At 39.7% G+C, this 26053-nt stretch overlaps 1 long non-coding RNA gene across 1 annotated transcript; it reads right to left on the bottom strand.

The window, feature by feature from the left end:
• Positions 1–695: 695 nt before the first annotated feature.
• LOC140226039 (uncharacterized) lies at positions 696–4646 on the bottom strand. Its single transcript, XR_011900859.1, has 2 exons — positions 3199–4646; positions 696–976 (listed from the first exon to the last, which is right to left on the bottom strand). It is a non-coding gene; the product is annotated as an uncharacterized lncRNA (long non-coding RNA).
• Positions 4647–26053: the final 21407 nt, after the last annotated feature.

Raw genomic sequence — 26053 nt, 5'->3', positions numbered from 1 at the left:
CGGGAATGCGCGTTTATTGTATTGAAACCAACTGTTGTCTTAGAATTAGTAAACGGGGACGCCCGGCATGAATGGATGTTGCCTAACTCTCAGGCGTGTTTACTTATTTCTAGCCAATTGTTGTTTTAAATTTAGTAAATAGTCACTGCTGGTATGCACACTGCACCCATATCATATGTATTTTTATTGATCAATAATAGCAAAAAATGGTTTAATTTATCGAATTTTTGATGAAAAAAAATTTCAATTGTATATCTGCAAGTATCGAAGACTCGACATGGCAAGTACCGACTTGCAAATTTTGGCCTACCTATCGGGATTCGAACCTGGGACCTACAGTTTACGAACCTAACACCCTACCTACTTAGCCATCGGGGCTTATGTCTACGTCGGCCGAATTTACACTATATAAGTCACTAGCAACCAACCCGTGCTTCGCACGGTGATAAACCGTCATTAATGAAATTACACCATGTTATAACAATATTTTTGTATTAATATATTTTACTATACCTATTATGCCCATATTTATATTTTTCAATATAATTATTCAGAAGCTACAAAATATTTTTACATATGGGGGCTGTTGTTGTACCCATCAGCAAAAACAAAAAACATGTTTGCGAGTATCAATTTTGTAAATATGGTAGTAATTTATAGACCCAGCAGTCTTGAAAATAAAAAATAAATAACTGTTGTAAGAAGATGTATTTATTAATTTCAATAAATAAAAAAGGCAAATTTTGAGATGTTGCTCTACACTAAAAACATTAAATGAAAAATCATACAAAAGAATAAACTTAAAAAATATAAAATCATGAGTGTGACAGACATTTTGAGATCTTGCGCTAGACCTAAAAAAGTAAATGACAAATCCAACAAAAGAATTATTTAACATTATAAATAATAAATATTAAAAATTTTGGTAATCTCTTGTATTGTTTATATTTGTTTGTAGCTCTGGTATTTATTAATCCTGTAACAGAAAAATATACATATTATGAAAAACATTACAGAAAGAAATAAAATAATTTGAATATTAAGGTAGCAAAAATCACTGAAAAATCATTGATACATCAAGCTTTAATCAGCGATTGACGAAATTTTGAGGAAAATCATGATTGAATCACGATTTTTTTTTTGTGCCTTCAAAAGGTCAATCATGATTAAATCATGATTTTTACCTGTTAAACACGTTGCATAGTCGGTTATTGAAGGCGCAAATAATCATGATTGAACGTTGGTAAGATCCTGATTAAATCATTTTTCATTTCTACTTTTTTACCATCATGTTTGAAACCACGCAAGCATTATGCGACCTGCAGGATATGGTTGTGGATTATTTCGAATTTTTTTTTTTAAATGATACTTTTTTAAAAAAATGTAACACAAGTAACAAATCTACAGATGCCCAACTAATTGATGTGCAATTACTAAAAATTATCAAGAAGGAAAAAAAGCTCCAGAAACTCGAACAGAATCATTCGAGGAGCAAAAAATAGTTTCTAAAAAAATCATGATTGTATCATGACAAAATCATGATTTTATCGCAAAAAATCGTTACAACGTCCCAAGAAAATCTCTACTAAATCTTGATTATGCAATGATTTTAAAACAACATGAAAAAAATTCAATCAACTCATTATTGTTGTTCATAACTGTTGAAGCTTTGAAGCGTTTTCAATTCTCTGTGAAAGTTTGTTTGCATTAAATTAACATAAAACTTTTTTATAAACAATATTTTTGGTTTTACAAGTTGGTTGCAGAACAAACAGATTTTCTGGAGAACTAACTCTTGAAAAAGCTACGTATACCTGTCCATGTGAAAAGCAATCATGCCTTAGATCTACACCAACTGTTTTTAACGCTAGACCTTGTGATTTATTTATGCTGATCGCAAAACAAAGTTTCACAGGGAATTGAAAACGCTTAAATTGGAACGGCAAGTTTGATGGAATTATAGGAATTTTGGGAATGAATACTGTTTCTCCTTCATTTGGGTCTGTAATTATTTTTGCTTCAATTAAGTACTTATGTAAAGCAATAATAATTAATCTGGTACCATTGCACAATTTAGGAGGTTTTAGATTTCTTAAAAGCATAATGGGTACACCAACCTTTAAATGCAATGTATGTGGAGGACAACCAGCAGGATTTAAAGTGTTTAAAAATTCAACAGGATACTGAACTGCATTTTTCTGCATTTTTTTTTTTTTTTCAAAAAAATTTTTACTATGAGCGCATCATCTAACTAAAACCAAACCAGGGTTAAAATGTGCCCTAAAGCTTTCTTGATAACATATCAAAAGCTCGTTTTAGTTAGACGATGAGCTCGGTGTCAAAAAAGCCTCGGATTAATAGAGAACCACGAATTTTCGCTAAAATACGCCTGCAGACCTATGTTTAGGCAACCGTTTAACAGGTATCAAGTGGCCTATGGGCTAAATAATGATTATTTCCGTAAACTATAATGAGTCAACTCGGAAAACCCGCATAAATTTCCAGATTTAAGTTGATGTTATGCTATTAGTGAAAATATGCCTCCACTACTCCAAAATCCGTTATCTTCATAGCTGTTTGTATGGAAAATTCTATTTTTTTTTGGACACAATTTAAGGAAATCTCCTTGTAAGAGTCTAAGAAGACTCGATAACTGCCCTCGATAATATACTTAGCGTGCATACAGTTTGAGAGACGTGTTTCCTTAGGATTTTTGCGGATGTCCCTTAAACGTCGATTTTTGTAAAACGTTTTTTTCAACCATGAGCGCATAATCTAACTAAAACTAAACCCTGGTTAAAATGTGTCCTAAAGCCTCCTTAATAACATATCAAAAGCTCGTTTTAGTTAGACGATGCGCTCGATGTCAAAATAGCCTCGGAGTGATAGAAAACCACGAATTTTCGCTAAAATACGCCTGTAGACCTATGTTTAGGCAACCGTTTAACACGTATCCAGTGGCTTATGGGCTAAATCATGATTGTTTCCGTAAACTACATTGAGTCAACTTGGAAAACCCCCCTAAATTTCTAGATTCTAGGAGGGGGCCAAAAAAGGCCCTTATCGATACCCCTCCTTAAGAGACAAATTAATCGAAATTTTGAGAAAATTCAAAGATGAAAATTAATCAAAATAAATTCAACTTACCTGTAAACGAAAATTCAAAGATGAAAATTATTCAAAATAAATTAAACTTACCTGTAAATTTGACCTTGTATTTTGAAATAGTATGGACTAACTCCGGAGATATGCGCTTTGGAAGCAGACAGAGATGCAAAAGCCATACAATTGTTGTACCTCAAAATGTTTGTCATGAAAATGGGTTTGGAGAACAGGTTGCGAGTTGGTCATTGATTCCAGGCTCGGCAATTCTGAGAAGACCATTATGACAACATCTGTTAAAATGGCCGTTCACCTCCTCTTTTTTGAAATTCAAGGCATCACAATACATGGCACTTCACATTTAAAAGTCCGAAATTATTTTCCGGATAATCATTTTCGATAAAATTATCAGTGCTCTGCCGAAATGAATTGAGGTTATTTCCCTGTTCACCCCTACGTCGTACATTATCCATCTCACTGAGATAGCCATCATGCCGCACTTTGCGTCGCGCGGATAAATTGCGAGAAACATTGCCACGCTTCGCCGGACGCCCACGCTTTCGACTCCGATCCATTCCCAATATTAAAACGAAGACGCGCACTTTACTAAAAATTCGGGATTCTCCATACACGACAACAAAATTCAAAAGACGACGCGCACTGTACCAAAAAATCGGAATTCTTCATAAACGACGAATGTCCATGATAACGAACGCCTCGGGCAGCCGAGTCATCAGCTGACCGAGAACGAACAGCACGGGGAAAACGAAAAACCGCGCATCTCCTAGCGGGACGAACGGGATAACCGTTTTTCCCGAGGGGGCGAGGGGGGCCAGGCACGCCGGCCGATCTCTATTTTTTTCCCGCCGTCGGGGGACCGGGACGGTCGAGCCGGTACCACCCGCGCACGGATCGGCCCGGCGGTTCGCGCTGAATTTTGACGCAAAGAAAAGGCTTACGGAATTATATATGGTGAAAATCACGTTCATCTTGCAAACGAACCATTTCACAGAATGAGAATCTTCTTTTAAAAAATCCATGGTAACTTTAAGAAATAGTGTGTCTTTGCTTTGAGTTTTTTTTCTTTCCTTTCTTTGGTCATCTTTATTTAAAAAATGAATATGCATTAAATCTCCCTCCCCTTTCCCTCTAATTACATCAACTTTCAAGAATGAACGCAGAACATTCTTAACACATATGAAAATATAACGTGAAACTACAAATTTCGTGATTTCGGCAACACTGCTCCGGTTCGGAATCTCCAAAATTAGACAGAAAAAACAGCTGATCGAGACGCAATAAAAGAAGGGAAACCACGACGACCAGACGACGACGATCGATCGCGGAACACCGCTCTAACACACGGGTCACCCTTTTTTAGCGTGTTTTCAACCCTTAGAATCAAAATTTCGAAAATCGGACGACGAATTGCACCCCTTCAGCACGAACCGCACATGCGTACAAAGTTTCAAGGAAATCCGCCTTCGGGAAGTCGCTGAAACATTGGGTACAAAATTGGGGCCTCTCCTTTATAGTTATAGATTGACTTAGGCTCTCACCATTATTGTGATAGTGAATATGCGTGAGACCTGATGGGTTAAAATTTTTTGAACCCGAAAAGATGAATTTGGAGCAAAAAAGAAATACGCGTGTTACTGTTGTCACTTTTTTTACGTTTATTTTTGTTTCTTTCCCATCTTATATTAATTTTTAATCTCTTTAAAAAGAATTTAAAGCAATGCGCCTTTTTTAAAATTTTCTCTCTTCATTTTTTCTTGAAGAATCGCCGACTTTAAAAAAATAAGAATAAAGAATGAAACTCTTCGAAAATGTTTGTAACACAATAAATTTTTATTTTTGATGACTGAGATTGTTACATTTTTTAAATATTACTAGTTCTATTCAATTCGATTATAATATTCAAGACTATTTCTGGACCATTTATTAGACTTTTCTATTTCAATTAGAATATTAATAGTTCTATTCAATAGTTCTAATTAATTCACATCGGGCGGAAAAGGAAGAATGTGAGCACTGTAAAAGAAACATTAATAGTTCTAATTCCTTACTTTAAAAAATAAGATTTGAAAAATAAGCTTTGAGATTTTCTGGATTAAGGCATCTTTTTCCGTGGACAGTCACAATTTATTCATAAAAAAAGTTCAATCTTCGATTACTCTTATATTTTACTCAGTTTACATAATCACACGCGTGACGTTCTAATATTTTATTGTATAGCTGCACTTCATTTTCGTTACACTCTCTAAAGTTGATAGGAAGGTGGTAAAGAAGTGCTGGATCCACCCTATTTTGCAGGGAAACAAGGTAAAAAGGGTCAAATGCTTCAATTACGGTAAAAAATGTTGAGCTCTTATGAGTATCCGTACAAGACTGTGGAGGGAGGGGGGGGGGCGGAAAGATCGGTCCCGACGGGCCCTTCGACCCAAAATTTCCCCGGACACAAATGAATCAAAGTTTTAAATATCAACAATTTTGCACTCGCAAATTCCTTTCGAAAATACAGAAAAAACTGTATTTTGTTTTCGATCCACTCCATCGTTGCGTTCATAAATCAAAGGGACCCGGAAAATCGATATTGAACAGTGTAAACACTACATAGCAGCAGAGTTATTCGATTATCTTCATCTGTCAACTTGGTGGGTGACATGCTGAAAAGTATGATTCTCTCCACATTTTTTAATTTCTTCCTCGGCCCTTAGCATAAGCATGCATTTTATTTGACCCTTTTTAATTCTATCTGCGAGGGATCTTTCATTCATCAGGACAGGAAAAGTAAGGAAGAAAATAAGTAAAAAAAATTGCGATTTTTTAGTGTGAGGAAATACATTTTCCGATGAAACTGAACTGAGGCAATGCAAAAAACTCCCGGCTTCAATCTACTTAAGTATTTAAGTCCTCTTTATGAGGCCCCCTTCATTTAAAAATAAAAATTAAAACTTCAAATGCACGGTGCCGATCTATTTAAAACAACGCAAATATTTCCTCTTCCTCTCCTTCTTTACTTCTTTATTTATTTAATTTTTTGTCGACGCCGAGCATATGAGTGATTTCTCAAAGGACACATTAAATGAATTTCTCCCTAAAGAACAATTATTTTGTAGACAAATATAATGGGCATCTTGATTTTTTAACTTCCGTCTCCTTTTATTCCGTCATAAATGGTGCTGGTTTAAGCAGATGCTAACGGCATCTGGCAGCAATTGCATGTATCATTCTCATAGGAGGCGTCACCATCCGGTTTACTAATTTTAAGGAAACTGGTTTCTTCCTCGAAGTAAAATGTTATATTGAAAGTAGGCAACCGCACATGTCCCATGCCGCATCCGTTCCCCGCGGAAGGGACTCACTCCGTTTACTACTTTTAAGGTAACTGGTTTCTTCTTCTGACGTACCGTGTTTTCTTTCATCAAACAAGCTGTTGGGTTATTAAAAGGCAACAGCGTCCGGCTTATTGCATCCTCCCCCGCTGAGGGCGTTCGCCCCGTTTACTAATTCTAAGGAAACCGTTTTCCTCTTTCGACACAACGTGTTTTCTTCTACCAAGCAAGCTGTTGGGTTAAAAGAAGGCAACAGCGTCTGGCTTATTGCATCCTCCCCCGCTGAGGGCGTTCGCCCCGTTTACTAATTCTGAGGAAACCGTTTTCCTCTTTCGACACAACGTGTTTTCTTCTACCAAGCAAGCTGTTGGGTTAAAAGAAGGCAACAGCGTCTGGCTTATTGCATCCTCCCCCGCTGAGGGCGTTCGCCCCGTTTACTAATTTTGAGGAAACCGGTTTCTTCTTTAAACGCAACGTGTTTCACTGTACCAAGCAAACTGTTGAATTGTAAAAAATCAACGGGCGTATTGCTAATTGCATCCGGTCGCCTCGAAAGGAGTTAGCCCCGTTTACTAATTTTGAGGAAACCGGTTTCTTCTTTCGACACAACGTATTTTCTTCTACCAAGCATGCTGTTGACTTAAAAAGAGGCAACGGCCGGACTCAGAAGGCGTTCACCCCGTTTACTAATTTTAAAGAAACTGGTTTCTTCATTCAAGCAAAAGTTGGCTTATTTTAAAACAACGTTTATTTTATTTAAGAAAACACGATTCGCTTGTCTTAAGCGAATCATGTTGTCTTACATGAAGAAAACCGTTGGTTTCTTCCAAGTCAAACCCGCTTTGAAATAAGTAAAAAATCCAAGTAGACGCGTTTACTTAAATTCAGGAAATCTTTTTTTTCCGTGTTCCCTTTCACAGTTTACCACGTGTGTATAAAGGGAATTAAGGAGATTCATAAGTTTCTAGGGTTTAATCCTGCATTCTGAGTGTTATATGAAATTTCTGGAAATTTCCTCATGAAATTTCTTTTTATAATTTTTCATTTTTGTAAAGATGTAGCAATTTCTATTGCTCTCAGGAAGAAAATTAAGAATATCAGAGATACCATATGCTGCAGAAGTAAGGGAAGTCAGGAAAGGTTGTAATAACATAAACAATCAGCGCTGATCGCGGCGATTAATCGCTAGGTGTATACGTGATCGCACTGACGGCCTCTGTTGATTGTATTGCGTTGAGCGATGCGACCCGAACCAACCCAATCGCGGCGATTAATCGCCGTGTGTATCTAGGCCTTAACTGTAGCTGATCACATGTGATTTTATCAGTCATCTGGCCAGCATGAGCACGACGAGGCTGTGGAAATCGTTTTCGTTACATAAATTTTGATACTTAAACTCTTTTACTCTGTGGCAGTGACTTTTACACTTGCAAAACATTAGACTCTCCTTCGGCACCACTGATTACATTTGGCAACCCTGCAATTAGCTGGGCCCTACTATTACATTTGACAACCTTGCAAAGAGCTGGCGGGTTCAGAAAAGTATAGGGCAACGAGACCTAACCAAACCTGGACACAGCAGGCGAGAGTCACAACGGCCGCTTACGCGAGTGTCCCTTCTATAGGCGTTAGCTTTATTATTCTATGCTAGGGAGCTCCTCGGAGCTGGGCCCTGGGATTATTCTCTGGAGGACAGGCGATCGAGCTGGCCGTGGGCCGCTTCTCATCCCTGTGGCTCCAGGGTCTCACCGGATTCTTGGAGAGACTGGCGATCGAGCGGCACTTGTCCGCTCCTCATCCCATCAACCCAGAGTCAAAACCTGTACGAATTGTGTGCCCTTTGTAGCGGTCAGTAATAGACATCATATCTCATCAACTATTTTGGTTCTTCTTTGGTCTTCGATTCTTCCCGTCTATCCCGTTTGTGTCTGCACTGCCGTTGCGACGAGTGTCAGCTCTGCACTTGCGACGCCCTGCGTCTGCATCTGCTCTAGCGACGCCATCGTCTGCACAGCAGTCGCGACGCGTGTCTGCATCTGCTCTTGCGACGCCTTGCGTCTGCACTAGCACTTGCGACGCTCTACCCCCCCTGAGCTACGCCATCTCACATGATAAACCGACACGCGGGGCAACAATGCAATGAGTGCGAGCTCTCAAAAATCCGATAAGGCCGGTTGTTGTCGATATCATCGCCACTGTCGGTACTGCCGCCAGATTCAATAAGAGACGATATCGATAGCGTTCCGGCAAGAATTCGTTTGAACACCCCTACACAAACCAGGTCATGGACCAAGAGAATAAATAAGGACTCCCAACTCCCTTTTGAAACCTGTGTTAAAAACCGTTACCGCGCGCATGCAGCGAACCTGGCAGAGGGTGCGGTGAACTAACGCCACAATGGTCCACGATCGTACCTCTATAGTATGTTATTCCATGAAATGTTCTTTGTATATCTATGATTTATTTATTTGTTTAGATACTTTAATACAGTTTACTTTCGCAAACTAATGAAATACATAGGCTGTCCAAAAAGTACCGAGACTGGTTCTATAACTCAAAAACCAAGATAGCTAGAGGCTTGATCTTGGTCTTATTTAAAAGATCAACTCAATATCTGTCGATTGAGACCAAGATCAAAACTTTCGGTCAAATATTTCAAAAGTTACAACACTGTTTGTAGAAAAAATATCTGGACCCCCTACCGTTTTTTATGACTATTTTCTCTTGCCGGGAACACTCTCTAAATTATTGATGATCAGTGCACGGTTCTTTTGCAACTAATCATGGCGAAATCTAATTGATTTGGAAACACTGTCAAGCCGTCGTCGCCCGACTACGGGTATAAGAGTTCAAAATTCCACGGGGAAAGAATGAACCATCGGTCAGCCACCCCTAAAAAATCCAGGAAATTTTCGGCAGTTGCTGACAATTCACAGTGCGTGCGTGGTCTACGCTGCAAATAGTGAGTGATTTTGTTTCTGTGTTAGATATTTTTGATACCTATATGGAAAGAGATAAAGCAGTGGTATTAAAAATTTCGAACACAGAAACAAAACCACTCACTATTTGCAGCGTAGACCACGCACGCACTGTGAATGGTCAGCAACTGCCGAAAATTTCCTGGATTTTTTAGGGGTGGCTGACCGATGGTTCATTCTTTCCCCGTGGAATTTTGAACTCTTATATCCGTAGTCGGACGACGACGGCTTGACAGTGTTTCCAAATCAATTAGGTTTTGCCATGATTAGTTGCAAAAGAACCGTGCACTGATCATCAATAATTTAGAGAAAGTTCCCGGCAAGAGAAAATAGTCATAAAAAATGGTAGGGGGTCCAGATATTTTTTCTACAAACAGTGTTGTAACTTTTGATATATTTGACCGAAAGTTTTGATTATGGTCTCAAATCGATAGATATTGAGTTGATCTCTTAAATGAAACCAAGATCAAGCCTCTAGCTATCTTGGTTTTTGAATTATAGAACCAGTCTCGGTACTTTTTGGACAGCCTATGTAGTATAGATACCTTCATACCTTCTGCAGAGGTCAATGCGAAAGACTTAGATTTGAAGTATCTTATTAAAACACGAGCAAAGATGATTCAGTCAACTTCTGACGCAGAATCAAAGAGACTTGCTAATAATCAAATTAAAGATAATGCTTGAAGTCAGGTATCTTTGATTTTGTGACACTCAGTTGATTTTTATCTGTACAACACTATTTCTCACTAAAAATATTTCACTTAACAGAGAAGCGCCTTCGGCTAAAAGTACAATCCTGATTCCTGCTGCACAATACACACACACACACACACACACACACACACACACAAAAACACCCTCACACACCCTCACACACACACACACACCCTCACACACTTCCTTTGGCTTTCTCAACAGCAGTTGCCGCTGAGTAAAACGGTTAGAAAAAACACTTCACATTATTAACAGTTTATGTACCCGAAGACTGACGAAGATTGAAATAAAAATGGGAAACTTTTCACGCTAATAAACTTTTCAAAACTGCAGGGCGACCACGAGGATACGAGGATCTGGAAACTTCTAAGAGCACTGAGTTAGAGTCCCTTTATACCCAGAGTAAAGACAACTCGATTATCAGCTGACTGGCAGCCGGCCTTGGCAGGCCATGGAAGCCGAAACGAGTGCACCCAAACAAACGATATTGAGGGATAAGGATCAGGAATCCTGCGATGTCTGTCACACAAAAACAACAACATCAACAAATTGATCAATTAAAAAGAAAATGAGATTGGTTTGTGAATAATTTCTGAATCTATTTGCATTTTGGACCGATGGAAATGACAATTTACTCTTGATAAACCACAATTAGATGATATTTTCATTATTCTTGTTCACATTCGAGGTACCGCCATCTTGGTGCACTCGTTTCGGCCTACATTAGCGAGAACCAATCAGAATTGGATTTTTTTTAGGCCACTTTCAGCCCAACCAAAAGTGAGTTGTCTTCACTCTGGGTATAAAGGGACTCTACACTGAGTGATAAGCCTAAATAGGTGGTGCATGGGAATATAAACAGGAGGACCCAATCGTCGGCTTAGTTGACTACACCCTTTGTCAGGCAGCGCTGATGTCAACCCTAACTGGAGTTGGGGGTCCTTATTTATTCTCTTGGTCCATGACCAGGCTTCACTTTTTCCTAGAGTACCTGGGTGATTTCACGATAATAGGAATAGTCGTGTCGCCGTGGGTTATGAACGACATAGGGCAAAACGATTGAAAACCAAATTAATTAATCAATAGGAATGATGTCCCTGAACCTATCCATGCTAAAAAATATGATGAATTATTATTATATTTAATAATATGAGACTTTAAAGGCCGAAAATGTCCGGTCGGTTACGCGTCGCCAACCCCGATTTTGAAGCAAAAGAGCAATTTGCGGTAACATATCAGTACTGATCATGAACTCTTTGGCAATATTTGCTGAAAAGAGACTCTATTGTTCAAGAAAATTGCCAGTTTGAACTGAAATGTTTATTATTGAGCGAGAAAAGTCATAAGAAAGAGGTGTCGCCACATTTGGCAACAAATTTTTGCAGTTGTATTAAGTGCAGTGTTTATCTCGCCAGATGGAGTCAGGAGTTTCAAAACTGCCATCAAATTGTTCGCTGAAGTCTTCTTGACAAAACCATTACTGATAAGTCAGTTTTTTTTACAATGAAAACTTAAATTATTATGAAAACCAGTGATTTTTACGTGTGTAGCACTAATTCCTCACTACGCAAAAACCTCAATTTAATAGTATTAAACTAAAACGAAGTCTCCAAAGTTTAGAAAACTTTTAAGGCAGCATTAATTCCACCTCATAACTCAAGAATTGCCAAGTTTCATCTTTTGTATCATCTTTAATCTCACATTTTTGAGTGTCGGTTACGCTGTGTCTGTTACGTAACCGACACAATTTGGCAGGGCCGCTATGTTTGCGTGGACCTCCAGCAGTCCCGCGGAAAGCGCTGATACCTGATTCAATGGCTTGTTTATCAATCACTTTAACTTTGCACTGAATCAAAATAGAGCGTGCCAAAGCTGGAAAAAGGAAGTTTTAATACCTTTAGAATGAGGTAATGAAATCCTGTTAAAATTGGTGCACTTTTATTTCTCAGGTATTTCACATTTTAACTTTTCCTGTTATCGTGAAATCACCCACCTATATTGAGAGAGTATGGTCACTGGGCCCCATGGAGAGGCTTGGGACCCAAAAATGGCGGTGCTTTGTTTTGGTTTTTGTGGATGGGAAGGGGGTCATTGCCAACTATTGACGGTTATCACCAACCGCACTTGCTGCCAACCTTACTACATCTAAGATAATTTTTTTCAAAAATTGCACACGATTAGCCTTAAAAATATGTAAAGATGTCGCAATAGTGCATTTGAGTAAATTTCTCGTTACGATGAGCAAAGAAAACTACATTTGAGATCATTTGCATTACATTAATTTATGGCGTCCGCCATTTTTGGGTCCTAGGGGTCCATTTAGCCTATGATGGCTGAGCCAATCAGAGGTGGTATACAGAGTTAAGAAATTTCATGAAAGATTATAAAAAGAAATTTCATAATGAAATTTCATGAAATTTCATTTAACATGCAGAATTCAGGATTAAACCCTTGAAATTTATGAATCTCCTTAAGTTCATTTATATGCACGTGGTAAACTGTGAAAGGGAACTTTAGAAATGCCCAGAAAGTTGAGTAAAACAGCAAAAACATAATTTTGAATTTTTTTTCTTAAATTTTAATTGAACACACAGCCGCACCAGTTGAACACCAAAATAAATACGGATAAAGTAAGACGTTTGCTTTCATATTTGGAGCAAAACAAATTTCTTGACTATAAAGAATCCTAGTACCCACCCCTAATACTATATCCTTCTTTTTTGGTACAAAAGGGAGGGAGGGATCTTGAACTATCCTTGAAACAATTTAAATGATTTTTCCAGAAATTAACAGTTTGAAAGGACCCCGCACGGTTCTTATGGAAAATTGCCCTCGGTCAAAATGCGTTGAAACTTCAGTATGTTGTGCAGCATGTCATCATGAACAAAAGTTCCAATAGGCCAAACAAGATCCCATGTGCGGTTTTCGAGATATTCGCCGTTTTATGTGCGTAAACGGAGGTTTCGCGCGCTCCCGCCGGAAGCCATACCATTGTGCGGCGCCGCTCGTGCCCTTCCCTCCCAGTCACTCTCCGCTGCCCCGCCGCCCATACCTTGGCTCCTCTATCGCTCCAACTACGACGCTCACGAGGCTGCGCCCATCATTACCGGACCGCGCCCGCACGCCGTCTTCTTACGCGGCCTCTTCTTCGGCCATGTCGCCTCTTTTTCTCATCGATCCTTTCTCTAAGTCTTCAAAAACGTTTAAGAAGTCCATTTTTACTAAACATGATAATGCTAATAACACAAATAATACAAAAAGAGAGGAAAAACAAATGATAATCCATGCGAAAGTACGTAGGAGAGTTGGAATGCCTAAGAGACGTTAAATAAAACAAACTTTTTTTTATTTTCCTCCCTCCTTTTTCCTTTCTTTCTTTTTTTCTTCATTTTCTCATGTGGAAGCAGTGAAAGTAACTTTCTGTTGGAAGATGATGTTGATGTTTTTTCTTTTTTTTTTTTCTTTCTTTCAATAATGACGTGACGGAGGTTGAAGGTAATTAGTCGGCTGACGATGCCCAAGTAGGAATTAAGTTTGCTTTAGTCTTGACTTAGCTGAACCGCACCAATGGAGGAGGAGAGAGGGATCATTAATAACTGAACTCTAGGAAGAGAGATGTCCATTTAGGCGTAAATGGTCACATTTTAAGTCGCTCCAACTTGCAGCACCACCTTATCAGCCATCTTATTATCTGCTGATCGTATCCTCTAATCAGATCGTACATCCAAGACAAACTCCAAAGAGATGATGAAAAAGAGTTGCAGGTCGATCGTAACATTCATGCGCTTACGCGGCTTTTTTGCGAGTACGAGTTTACGATCGGCGATCAGAACCCTCGACCATCGAAAGTTACTTAGGGATTTTCTTGCAATGGTCTTCCAGCCGCATCTTTAATGTCTTTTTTATGGAACCTGGAGAAAACTCGTACTCACAAAAAGCCGCGTACGCGCATGAATGTTACGGTCGACCTGCAACTCTTTTTCATCATCTCTATGGAGTTTGTCTTGGATGTACGATCTGATTAGAGGATACGATCAGCAGATAATAAGATGGCTGATAAGGTGGTGCTGCAAGTTGGAGCGACTTAAAATGTGACCATTTACGCCTAAATGGACATCTCTCTTCCTAGAGTTCAGTTATTAATGATCCCTCTCTCCTCCTCCATTGGTGCGGTTCAGCTAAGTCAAGACTAAAGCAAACTTAATTCCTACTTGGGCATCGTCAGCCGACTAATTACCTTCAACTTCCGCCACGTCATTATTGAAAGAAAGAAAAAAAAAGAAAAAACATCAACATCATCTTCCAACAGAAGTTACTTTCACTGCTTCCACATGAGAAAAATGAAGAAAAAAAAGAAAGAAAGGAAGAGGGAGGAAAATAAAAAAAAGTTTGTTTTATTTAACGTCTCTTAAGCATTCCAACTCTCCTACGTACTTTCGCATGGATTATCATTTGTTTTTCCTCTCTTTTTGTATTATTTGTGTTATTAGCATTATCATGTTTAGTAAAAATGGACTTCTTAAACGTTTTTGAAGACTTAGAGAAAGGATCGATGAGAAAAAGAGGCGACATGGCCGAAGAAGAGGCCGCGTAAGAAGACGGCGTGCGGGCGCGGTCCGGTAATGATGGGCGCAGCCTCGTGAGCGTCGTAGTTGGAGCGATAGAGGAGCCAAGGTATGGGCGGCGGGGCAGCGGAGAGTGACTGGGAGGGAAGGGCACGAGCGGCGCCGCACAATGGTATGGCTTCCGGCGGGAGCGCGCGAAACCTCCGTTTACGCACATAAAACGGCGAATATCTCGAAAACCGCACATGGGATCTTGTTTGGCCTATTGGAACTTTTGTTCATGATGACATGCTGCACAACATACTGAAGTTTCAACGCATTTGACCGAGGGCAATTTTCCATAAGAACCGTGCGGGGTCCTTTGAGGTTAGGGTCCCCGGTCCCTAGGGTGTGCCTTATTTTTGAGTTTTGCGAAAATCAAGTTGGTCAACCCCTAAAAAGTTTCTATGTAGTCTCTAAATTAACCCCCTAAAAGGAAAAAAATTTAAAAAAATTTTAACCCGTGCCTCAAAGGGCCTAAAGGGCCTAAACCCAAAATTCAAAAATTTTGGCAAGCGACATATCAATTCTGAAGGAAAATTGCAAGTTACGGCCCTTTGGGCGGAAATTTCGTCCATTTTGGCGTATCTTGAAGCGTAAGGTCACAAACGGCCCAATAACGACGTGAGGCTATGGACCCGCGGGGCGCGCCGCGGCCGGCCGGCCGCTGAGCGCGCGCGCAGGGCAGGGTTGCGCATCGCCGCATTACACCGGCGTAGAGGAACGAACGGTGGGGTGGGAGGGGGGTATCCGGTGGAAAAGCATCCACATTTTCAATAGATAATGAAAATGCATTATACTTCTTCAATATAGATGAGGAAATATATGAGCCATACAAGGAAGTGATGAAAAGAGTGACAAATACATAAGTAATTTGTACGATTAGGAGCGTAGGTGGGGAAAATTTCCCGTAACTACAGAACAGACCTGAAAATCTCCGGGAAATAAAAACTGCTATTGTCAACATACTTGTTTATCATCAAAACAGAAAATTGTCACCCACCGAAGGTACCGGAAACCACTGGTATTTGACTACCTAATTAAAAATATATGTGCGATGTTGTCGAATAGTAAGCCCTTTACGCGATCAAATGCGACTAGTGTAACTTTAATTGGAAAAGTTGAAGAAAAATTTGATGAGAGAAAATTGCCCTAAATTCGGGAAGTGCTCTAGTGTTTTTCTACTATGTGAAGTGTTTGCATATGAATGTCAATAGCAGTGCGTGGAAAGACTCTGATCCGGTAACTCCGATATGGAATGAAAAATGTAGTATCCCTGATAGTGTCCATGTTTACCCTCCTTTTCATTAGTGCATTTTACGTGACATCAGTGAGAGAGTTTTATTCGAGTGGTTCAATCTAGCTTACCCACTTACATTTTCTGGCACTGCAATCCCACCACCATCACCCCCCCCCCCCCACACAATTACTTGCTGTAATAAAAAATGTAATATTAGCTGATCGAAAAAATATGGTCTTTTCAGAGATCTGAACCCCGCTCACCGATTCCGTAGGTGAAGCCCTTGACCACTCGGCTACTGGAGAAGGTTTGAGAATAAAGGGGTAAATGTGTCATTTATCCTGGCGAGGCCAGGCAATCAACATCAGCTGTAAGTTGGCGAAGCCAGGTTGAACCTCTTCAATAAAACTTTCTAATTGATGCCGCGTCAAATGCACCAATGAAAAGGAGGGTGAACAGAGTCTCATTGATACATCCAACCACCAATGATTCCACATGAAATGAAAAAACTTACTTTCTTCCGTTTGGCGGGATTCATAAGCGAGCTTCTGGGCGCGAGCTTTTTTCTCGTCTGCTCTCCTTTCCTCTGCTGGAAGAGTAGCATCCTTCACGGTATGGATATTATGCATTCTCGTCCAGGTTTTCGCTGAAGAATTAAAAATGCTTTATCCTCTTCATTTGCCATGATATCTAGAGCATTGCATAAAGCAGTGTCAAATAAAATGTCGATTTTTGCCGTAAAATCAGTCTCCAAATTCTCTTGAACCAGCGATCGACGGCCAGCATTTTTTGATACGCGCCTAAACTCCTCTTAAAAATGTAAACATTTTTAAAAACATGGACACTATGTATCACAGGGATACTACATTTTTCATTCCATATCGGAATTACCGGATCAGAGTCTTTCTACGCACTGCTAGTGACATTCATGTGAAAACACTTCACATAGTAGAAAAACACTAGAGCACTTCCCGAATTTAGGGCAATTTTCTTTCATCAAATTTTTCTTCAACTTTTCCAATTAAAGTTACACTAGTCGCATTTGATCGCGTAAAGGGCTTACTATTCGACAACATCGCACATATATTTTTAATTAGGTAGTCAAATACCAGTGGTTTCCGGTACCTTCGGTGGGTGACAATTTTCTGTTTTGATGATAAACAAGTATGTTGACAATAGCAGTTTTTATTTCCCGGAGATTTTCAGGTCTGTTCTGTAGTTACGGGAAATTTTCCCCACCTACGCTCCTAATCGTACAAATTACTTATGTATTTGTCACTCTTTTCATCACTTCCTTGTATGGCTCATATATTTCCTCATCTATATTGAAGAAGTATAATGCATTTTCATTATCTATTGAAAATGTGGATGCTTTTCCACCGGATACCCCCCTCCCACCCCACCGTTCGTTCCTCTACGCCGGTGTAATGCGGCGATGCGCAACCCTGCCCTGCGCGCGCGCTCAGCGGCCGGCCGGCCGCGGCGCGCCCCGCGGGTCCATAGCCTCACGTCGTTATTGGGCCGTTTGTGACCTTACGCTTCAAGATACGCCAAAATGGACGAAATTTCCGCCCAAAGGGCCGTAACTTGCAATTTTCCTTCAGAATTGATATGTCGCTTGCCAAAATTTTTGAATTTTGGGTTTAGGCCCTTTAGGCCCTTTGAGGCACGGGTTAAAATTTTTTTAAATTTTTTTCCTTTTAGGGGTTAATTTAGAGACTACATAGAAACTTTTTAGGGGTTGACCAACTTGATTTTCGCAAAACTCAAAAATAAGGCACACCCTACCGGTCCCCCTCCCCTTGATGAGCCAGAACTGCCAAAAGAGAAAGAGTAAGAGAAGACCAGAAGAGAAGAGCTGAAAGAAGACCGCGCTCCAACTGGTCTAATTGACGAATATTATTCTCTTTAAAAATAAAAACAAATTCTGTTAGAAAAAATAAGCATTTTTGACATTTTGTCGGTCGAAAGAAATTTCATTCGATGAAATTTCTTTTAGCAACTCTGGGTGGTAACCTCAGTGGCCATACTCTCTCAATATAGGTACTCTACTTTTTCCCCGTGCTTTTAGATACGAGTAGAGTCCCTTTATACTGAGAGTCAAGACAACACCCCCCCCCCCCCCATGGAGTCACAAACGGGAATAAATATTACAGAAATTGAACGTTTTTTGTAATCTTTGATCGGCCCATTCTTAAATTCCTTTTTCCGTTCCTTCTCTCATTCCGTTTGTTCCTTGCCGAACCCGTAATTCCCTGGTCCATTCCAGAATATAATCTTTGCAATCGGTGAAAATGTAATCTTTATTCCCGTTTGTGACACAGTGAAGGCCTAAAATACGGGAACCAATCAGAAATGGATTCACATTGTCTTGACTCTCAGTATAAAGGGACTCTAGATACGAGCACTCCGTCTTTATGTCTTTGACTTAACCTCACTTTTGGAGCGGGCGATGGATGAGTCGAGGTTCGGGAAGAAGGATCCTCTGAGTTTACTAGGGTCCTACGCGAGAATGCGCTGCAATCACCCGCTCACAACAGAACGGCACAGCGTCCCTGGAATCCCATCTCATCCCACCTATAATAGTCACCCGACCTATGTCGTCAATTCTTTCGTTCACGATAACTATCGTTAGATTTAAGTTAGCTTCTTCAAATTTTGCAATTTTGTCCATTTTGGTCTTATGAAGAACTGTATAGATTTTCGGTTAAATCGCATCTACCGTTTACTTATAAACGGTAATTAACGTAAGTGCCCTACTTACGCTGTTTTCCACCAAACTGTTTTTATGAAAGTTCCATTCCTTAGTTTCCTTGGTAACCTTTGCTTGCTATCAGCTGATGTTTTAACTATTTCCATTTCCTGGCCGAGTCAGCGGATTTTTTTTTTTTTTCTTTTCTTTTTTTTTAAAATAAATCATAGCTAGGTTAGTTCTAATTTTTTGCCAGCATTTATTCTACCTCCCCCCCCCCTCATTTTATTTATATTTGTTTTTCTTATAGCATGCCTTGCTCCCCTACCACCATTTTTTCGGGGTTTCATTCATAGGGATAAAATATTGTATCGTAAATCGATCCTCGATATATCGTTCGATATAAGGCAGGACAGACAGGGATAAATCGGAATTAATTGATATTCACCGGGATAAAAGGTAGGAATTTTAAGAAAAGGGGAATAATCAGCGTGAAACGGGGTAGCTAAGGATAAAACAGGATAGTTAGGGTTATCCCGTCCTTCGATATATTGATCTGTGTTTATCGATTTTTGATATATTGTCCGATATGGAACAGGATGGGAGAGTGGCATAATCAATTTGAAACGGGATAGATAGAATAAATCAGGATAGATATGGGTAAAATAGGATATAGATAGGGATAAAACGGGATGTATTGATATTAACCGGGATAAAAGGGATGTTTGTCGTGTTTAAAGTTTTTGCTGTGTTTGTTGTGTTTGATGTGTTTGTTTCTTTTCCACTCAACTCAACTATATTCTATCTTCAACTATACAGGGTATCCCCTAAGTCCCTTCCACCCCCTCTAAAATTTTACGTAATTCATATTTTGAAACAAAATTTCGGGAATATTCAAACATCGATGTTAGCTACTTTTAGGGCCCCCGAACTTTTTGCCTCCCCCCCCCCCCCCCCAGGGGAAGGGGCTACGCGCTACGGGCCCCAACTTTTTTTTTCAAATGGCAACATCCCCTTTGTGACACATCAATTCAAAGAGAATTAAAACAGAAAATTTTTGGCGCAAACCGCAAGTCAAACTCTTGATTTTTGACAAACTGGTCGCCGGTCAAATTTCAAAATAACGGAAATTTACATCTCCGTTTCCGTCGACGGATTGGGATGAAGCTTGGTTTTCAGAGGTTTTCTGGAACAGGAAAACGATTCTAGCATTACTTTTCCGGAAAAATGTTGTCCTTTTCAAAATGGCGGGGGTCAATATGGCAACCTTGAGCGGCAAGAGAATATATTAGGCTGCTTATTGGTGAATTTGCATGAGACTTGGTATCAGGAGGCATTTCGACATGAGAAAGATGAATCTGTCATTGGATTTTTGAAATTCTGAATAACTTCAAAATGACGAGGAAAATGGTGGAAACTTGGTATTACGGACGTTTACGGGTGGATTCGCATGCTGCCATTTTAAAAGTATTTGACATTTCAGAAATGCAATGCGGAGGAGTCAGTATTTTTGTCGAACCAAAAACCAAAAGGACCCAGAGTTTCATTCGCATCCCACAGTAAACGTCCGTAATACCAAATTTCCGCCATTTTCCAGATGAAAAAGGATTGATGAGCATAAAACTGCATTTATCCTGTCTAATCTAAGTTCATCCTAATTCGTGTTCCAATAACGTTTTTAAAAAATAACATTTCATCAAACTAGAGAAGATTAAATTAACGTCATTTCATTTCGCCTTCAATTTCAGTGTAGGCAACAGGAGCTTCCGCGTGGTCGAATAGCGGTATCGTCGTGAAATGGCACCCTCACTCTGGCAAAACAAGCGCCCATGTGGTCGAATAGTGGTACATCATTCCCGAAACGATGTCGGCTTAATGCTCCCCGTTATTAAATTAATAATTTTTTGTGAAGCATCTAGACCCGTAACTTCAGTCACGGGCTTTCCGCTAGTAAGCCATAACCAGTCCGTTTTGTGACGTCAAACTAGTAGATATTTACCGAAAACAACAAGCATCTCCGAGTCATCGGTGCATCGGAGTAAGGCAGTCGCTGCGTGGACCAATGAGAGTGGCCCTCGATCCGCCGAAGTCATAGAGAAGCGCGAGCGGCGGCCCGTTTGAATCTGAGTGAAGTAACGATTTTCGGTATTACGCTTTCATTTCCTCAATTATTCGGATTTTTTAGATGTTATATTACATGTATATGTTAATGCACTCGATACTATATGACCTAAAATAGGGCTATGCCATAGTCGTTTGTAGAGAAGGAGGAGGAAGAAGAAGAAGAAACCGAACATGATCTCCGATTGTTTCTAACATCCGTCCGTTTTCCCTGAATAGTCTATTTCCCATTCAAGAACTCCTGGATTGCTGAGAATGTTCTCTGCTCTTTGCAAGCATGCTCGGGATTTCAGAACATGTTCCAACCTGGGGACCTAAGAGGCAAGATTCTGAGTCAGAAATAAAAAAGGACCTCTCAGAAGTCACACTTGATGCTAAACGTACATCCTTTCCCCCAAGTTTGGAACTTTCGACTGCAGGTACAGGCACGAAATACCGAACTAGCTCGGATGCGCCAGTTTTTGAGAAGAAAATAGGCTTTAAAAAAAAGGTAGCCATTTTCAGGTTTGGCATCACAAAATACACGAGAATTAATGTACCTCAAACCTCGATTTTTGTTTCATTTTCCCTTTGGAAGCAGCAATTATGTATGGACTCCATGCTCACCTTTTGTATGATTGCCTGTTCATCTCGTCCAAGATGTTGGACTCCATGCTCCCCTCTGAAAATTTTCACCTCTTTGCTTGAGTATGGAATCCAATAGCAAGTAGACCTCCCTTAGTTTTAAGTCCATCCTTTCTTCATCATGATAGAAAATCGCATAGGTACTTTTATTATCTAACCTCAATTGAGTTAACGTAACTTTTACCCTAACCTAACCTACGCACAATTTCCTACCATATAGGAAATACAGAAGGTGGTGGCCTCAGGTGCGTTGTTAAATTACTTTTGCTGCCCTACAAAAATGGCCGAATCTTAGCGGGATTGACGTCATCTCAACGACGACTTCGACGGGAGAAAATCGAGATGTCGTTGTTAAATTCCCGTCGGATTCTGCGGATTTGGAGGTTAAGTTTTATTGAAATTTAAGATTTTTAACATTTAAAAATCTTATTAACACCCACATTATTACGAAATTGACGCAATTAACGATTATAAGCAATTGCAAGTCAGTCTGGTGACGAACTTGTGGCGAAGAAATGCGAAAAAATGGCGGTTATGGATGTAAACAATAACATTACAACAATCCAGCAAACTCGGCAGCGGTCCACAGCAGCCAAAAACCTCGCTGAGCTGTTGGGCATTTTGCTGAGCAGCCATCTTGGAAAACGGGTAAATCCACCAGAATTTACCAACGCTTTCGTTGAGCTCAACGCTCAGCGGGTAATTTTCGTTGGGCAGTTGTGGACTTTAACAACGCATCTCTCGCAGCCATCTTGAAGATTGGCTGTGACGTAGAAAAGTACACGGACTGGCGTGCTGCTCAAAAAATAGTACTTTTCATGATGGAACCTATATAAGACGCGTTGTTAAACTCAAAAAGTAAAGTCAGCAAAATGACGTCAGTCCGTAATTTTGGAGTTATCCGCTTAGCAAAACAAAAACAAATATTGCCTATGACGTAGTAATAGCAGCTCAGCCAGCTCTGCGCTGAGCGCTGACCAATTTTGCTGAGAAGATGGCGGCCTTTGTTTACAAACTGGCAGCTCAGCGGATAACCTCAGAAAACGTTTAACAACACTTTCGCTGAGCTCAGCAACTCAGCGGATAACTCAGAAGTCGCAATTCTGACTTTTAACAACACGCCTGTAAAGACCTACATTACCACTGAATCTAGCATTGAAAGTCTTATAATTAAACATTAGTTACCACGACTCTCCAATTTCTGCTTTTTTGACGCACAAAACGCATTTATGGTTATACCTTCAAAACGGGACGAGTCGAGATCATGTCGAGATAAAAGTTGTTATCTTATGAAATATATATATATTACTTACAAATTATTTTCAGTTATAGTCGAACATTAATAGAACAACACGTTGAGAAATAAAAAGTAAAAAGTTTCAAGTTTTTAGAGCCAAAATAAGTATGGGAACCTCACAATCTTTCCCGCTCCTATTTAAATTTCAAAGAGGTCTCGGTTTTTCCGCGATCCTCTTGACCAATCAGAAGGTCGGCTTCATTTTTAGCTGTGACGTAGAAAAGTACATTCCTCCGTTTGCCACCACTTTCTGCGTTTCCTCTATGATTTCCTACACAACACTTTCTTCGTCTTTTTATTACTAGAGTACCTTTATAGGGAGAGTACGGAAAACTCGATTTATGTAGCTCTTAGGCAGAGACAAGAGACCCTCCACTGGCCTCCTAGCGACAGGTGGAAGCTTTTACTTTCGGGGTTTCAACAATTCCTTATGGACAATTATGAGCGAGCAAACAGTCATCGCCATATTTTCGGCTGTTGACTTACCTACATGGTCGATGATGAGCTTCGGATGACGTCATAAGCCAAACAACTTTCCCAAACGTCGGCCATTTTCGGCTTGTTTGCAAAACGAAACTGCCAACACGTTGTTGAACATCAACCATGTAGGTAAGTCAACAGTAGAATGCTGAAGTCCCGAAAGTAAAAGCTTCCACCATAGCCAAGTTACTAGTGGAGGGTCTCTTGTCTCTGCTCTTAGGGCCCAAAACGGGCGACAACGTGAAAAACGAAAATCACTAGAAAAGTGCTGCTGCCAACCAATGCATTTGAAATATCAAACAATAAAGGGCTGACAGCGCATTGTAAACAAGCGTTTCTAAGGATTAAGACTTTGAAACTGAGAAAATGTATGCAAAATCAAAGTTTGATGTACTTTCATAATTTTTGATCAGTGTACCAACTCTCGCAGTTTAAATTAGTACCACTGGCTAATTCGAGTTAATAGGTTGGCTGCCTTTTTGGGCCCCAAGAATTATAGGGTTTTGCCGACTGGCGACTTGGACGGTCAACCGTTGGAATTCGGCGATTTACCCCGAATCTCCACCGCGGCGGTGCGTTTTCGGGGGTTCGGCACTCTCAACGTTGTGACGGACCGCCGCCATATTTGTTTACGAAACCAAGCCTACCGATCGCATGCCCAAGCATCGTGTGCTGATCGATTATAGTATAATAATTCAAAATTAATTTTATCGTTTCAGTCGTTCCATTTTAGCCTCAATAAGCTAAGCTCACCGTTACGCGAACGTAAGTATTTGTTTACTTTTTGCAACTGTTTCACTCCACTTGTACATTGTACCAATGTCTTCATGGAGTGGGTTTTCCACCGGAATTTACGTATAAAAGTCTCCAAACGTCTCTGATTACCTAATTGGTATGAATATCTAGTATTCTCAAATTTAAATGTAGTAGCGCTGCTTGATTTTGTAACTTTTAACTTCGAAGTTGTTTGTGATACCTCTTCGTTGATGCATCAAAGGTAACACCAGCCTCTTGCCGTAATGTGTCAATATTTGCGAAAGACGTTGAACATCCAACAAATTCCATTGCTCTCAGCAGTATAAACCATTATTTCAGTATTTTCCAGACCAAGTGCAAATAACTGAGAGGATAAATGCATAAATATCTCTTGACGCTTGCTGCCTGTTGGGCTGATTGTTTTATTTGTGTTGGGGTCAGAACAAAGCTGAATCAATGGCTTTTCTAGTTCAGAGGTAAGGAATTTATCTCAAGAGAATAATTTATATATAATATCATGTTAGATTTCATTTTACATCCCTGATAAGTGATGACAAAAAATCTCTGAAAAGAAGGAATGAATGCTGAGGATGGTCGCTCAAGACTCATTCTTCTGGCTGCTACTTTTTTTTCTCCTAGAATGCATTGATAAACGGCGACATTGCAGCTTGTGTCTTAACGGGAGAAAACTTCCTTCATTCGACTATCAGGAATTAATATTAACTTGATAAAAATATTTAAATGTAAATTTTAATTAAGTACGTGGTTGCTTCAAGTCCGCTTAAAGTGTGGATCTTGCCCGCGATCCATAAATTCAAAACACCCGCGCAATATGCGCCGCCATCTTAGTTGTTTACATGAAAACGTTGAGGTGCTCGATCCCCGAACATGCACCGCCGCGGTGGAGATTCGGGGTAAATCGCCGAATTCCAACGGTTGACCGTCCAAGTCGCCAGTCGGAAAGATTCAGAATTATATGACCTGATCAAACCTAACCTCCAAATTTTCGAGTTGTCCATACTCTCCTTACAAAGGTACTCTAGTCTTTACCACACCAAAAATTGCTTCCATAAATTTTAAGACTCTAACAATAAGTATGCTTGTCTAATAGGGTGTCCCAAAAAAAAGTTCGCCCCTCAAAAGGTTTCGTTGTATGGTTATAAAAGTGTTCCATTTGGTTAGAAATCACTTTTCACCAAGTTTCAGATTTTCAGGTAAAGTTTGAGTGCTGCCGCATCGTACATTTGTGAAATTTGCGATCCCCATAATTGAGGTTTTTGGCGATTTGCTGATTTTTCTTAATGACGAAGCAGTCACGCTGGAGCCACGAAAATTTGAGATAGAGGGCTCCTAACACACTAATTTTGATATAAATTGAACATTTGGGCGTGCGAAACAGGGAAGTATGTTTTAAAAATTCGTAAACTCGGCCGAAAACGCTTCTTAGGCGTAGATGGGATACAAATCAGCGAGTTCACTAATTTTTTAATGTTTGAAGGAATATTGCTATCGTCGTAAAAATTTAAGATCGTTGACTTCTAATAGATTAATTTTGATATAAATTACACATTTAAGCGTGGAGACAGTGGAAGTATTTTTTAAAGATTCGGTAACTTGACCGAGAACGCTGTTTTGGCGCAAATATGCATTTCGGCGAAAATTGATTACTTTTTTAATTTTCGGAGAAATATTATTGATATTTTATGAAATAAAGGTAGTCGACTTCTAACAACGTAGTTGTGACAAAAAATAATAGTTTTAGTCCTAGAGACAAAAAATTTACGCGATGTTAAGGGACATTACCGGAAGAGAATTGCGTAACGCACACTACAAGCTATAATGTCGGAACCTAAACTATCCGTCTCTGGGACCAAAACTATCATAACTGTCAAAACTATGTTGTTAGAAGTCGACTACCTTCAGTTCATAAAATATCAATAATATTTCTCCGAAAATTAAAAAAGTAATCAATTTTCGCCGAAATGCATATTTGCGCCAAAACAGCGTTCTCGGTCAAGTTTCCGAATCTTTAAAAAATACTTCCACCGTCTCCACGCCTAAATGTATAATTTATATCAAAATTAGTCTCTTAGAAGTCAACTATCTT

The sequence above is a fragment of the Bemisia tabaci genome, chromosome 1, assembly GCF_918797505.1.
Source record: "Bemisia tabaci chromosome 1, PGI_BMITA_v3".
NCBI classification, from domain to species: domain Eukaryota; kingdom Metazoa; phylum Arthropoda; class Insecta; order Hemiptera; family Aleyrodidae; genus Bemisia; species Bemisia tabaci.
The sequence above is the reverse complement of the archived record's forward strand: the minus strand, read 5'-3'. Positions and strand labels throughout refer to the sequence as shown.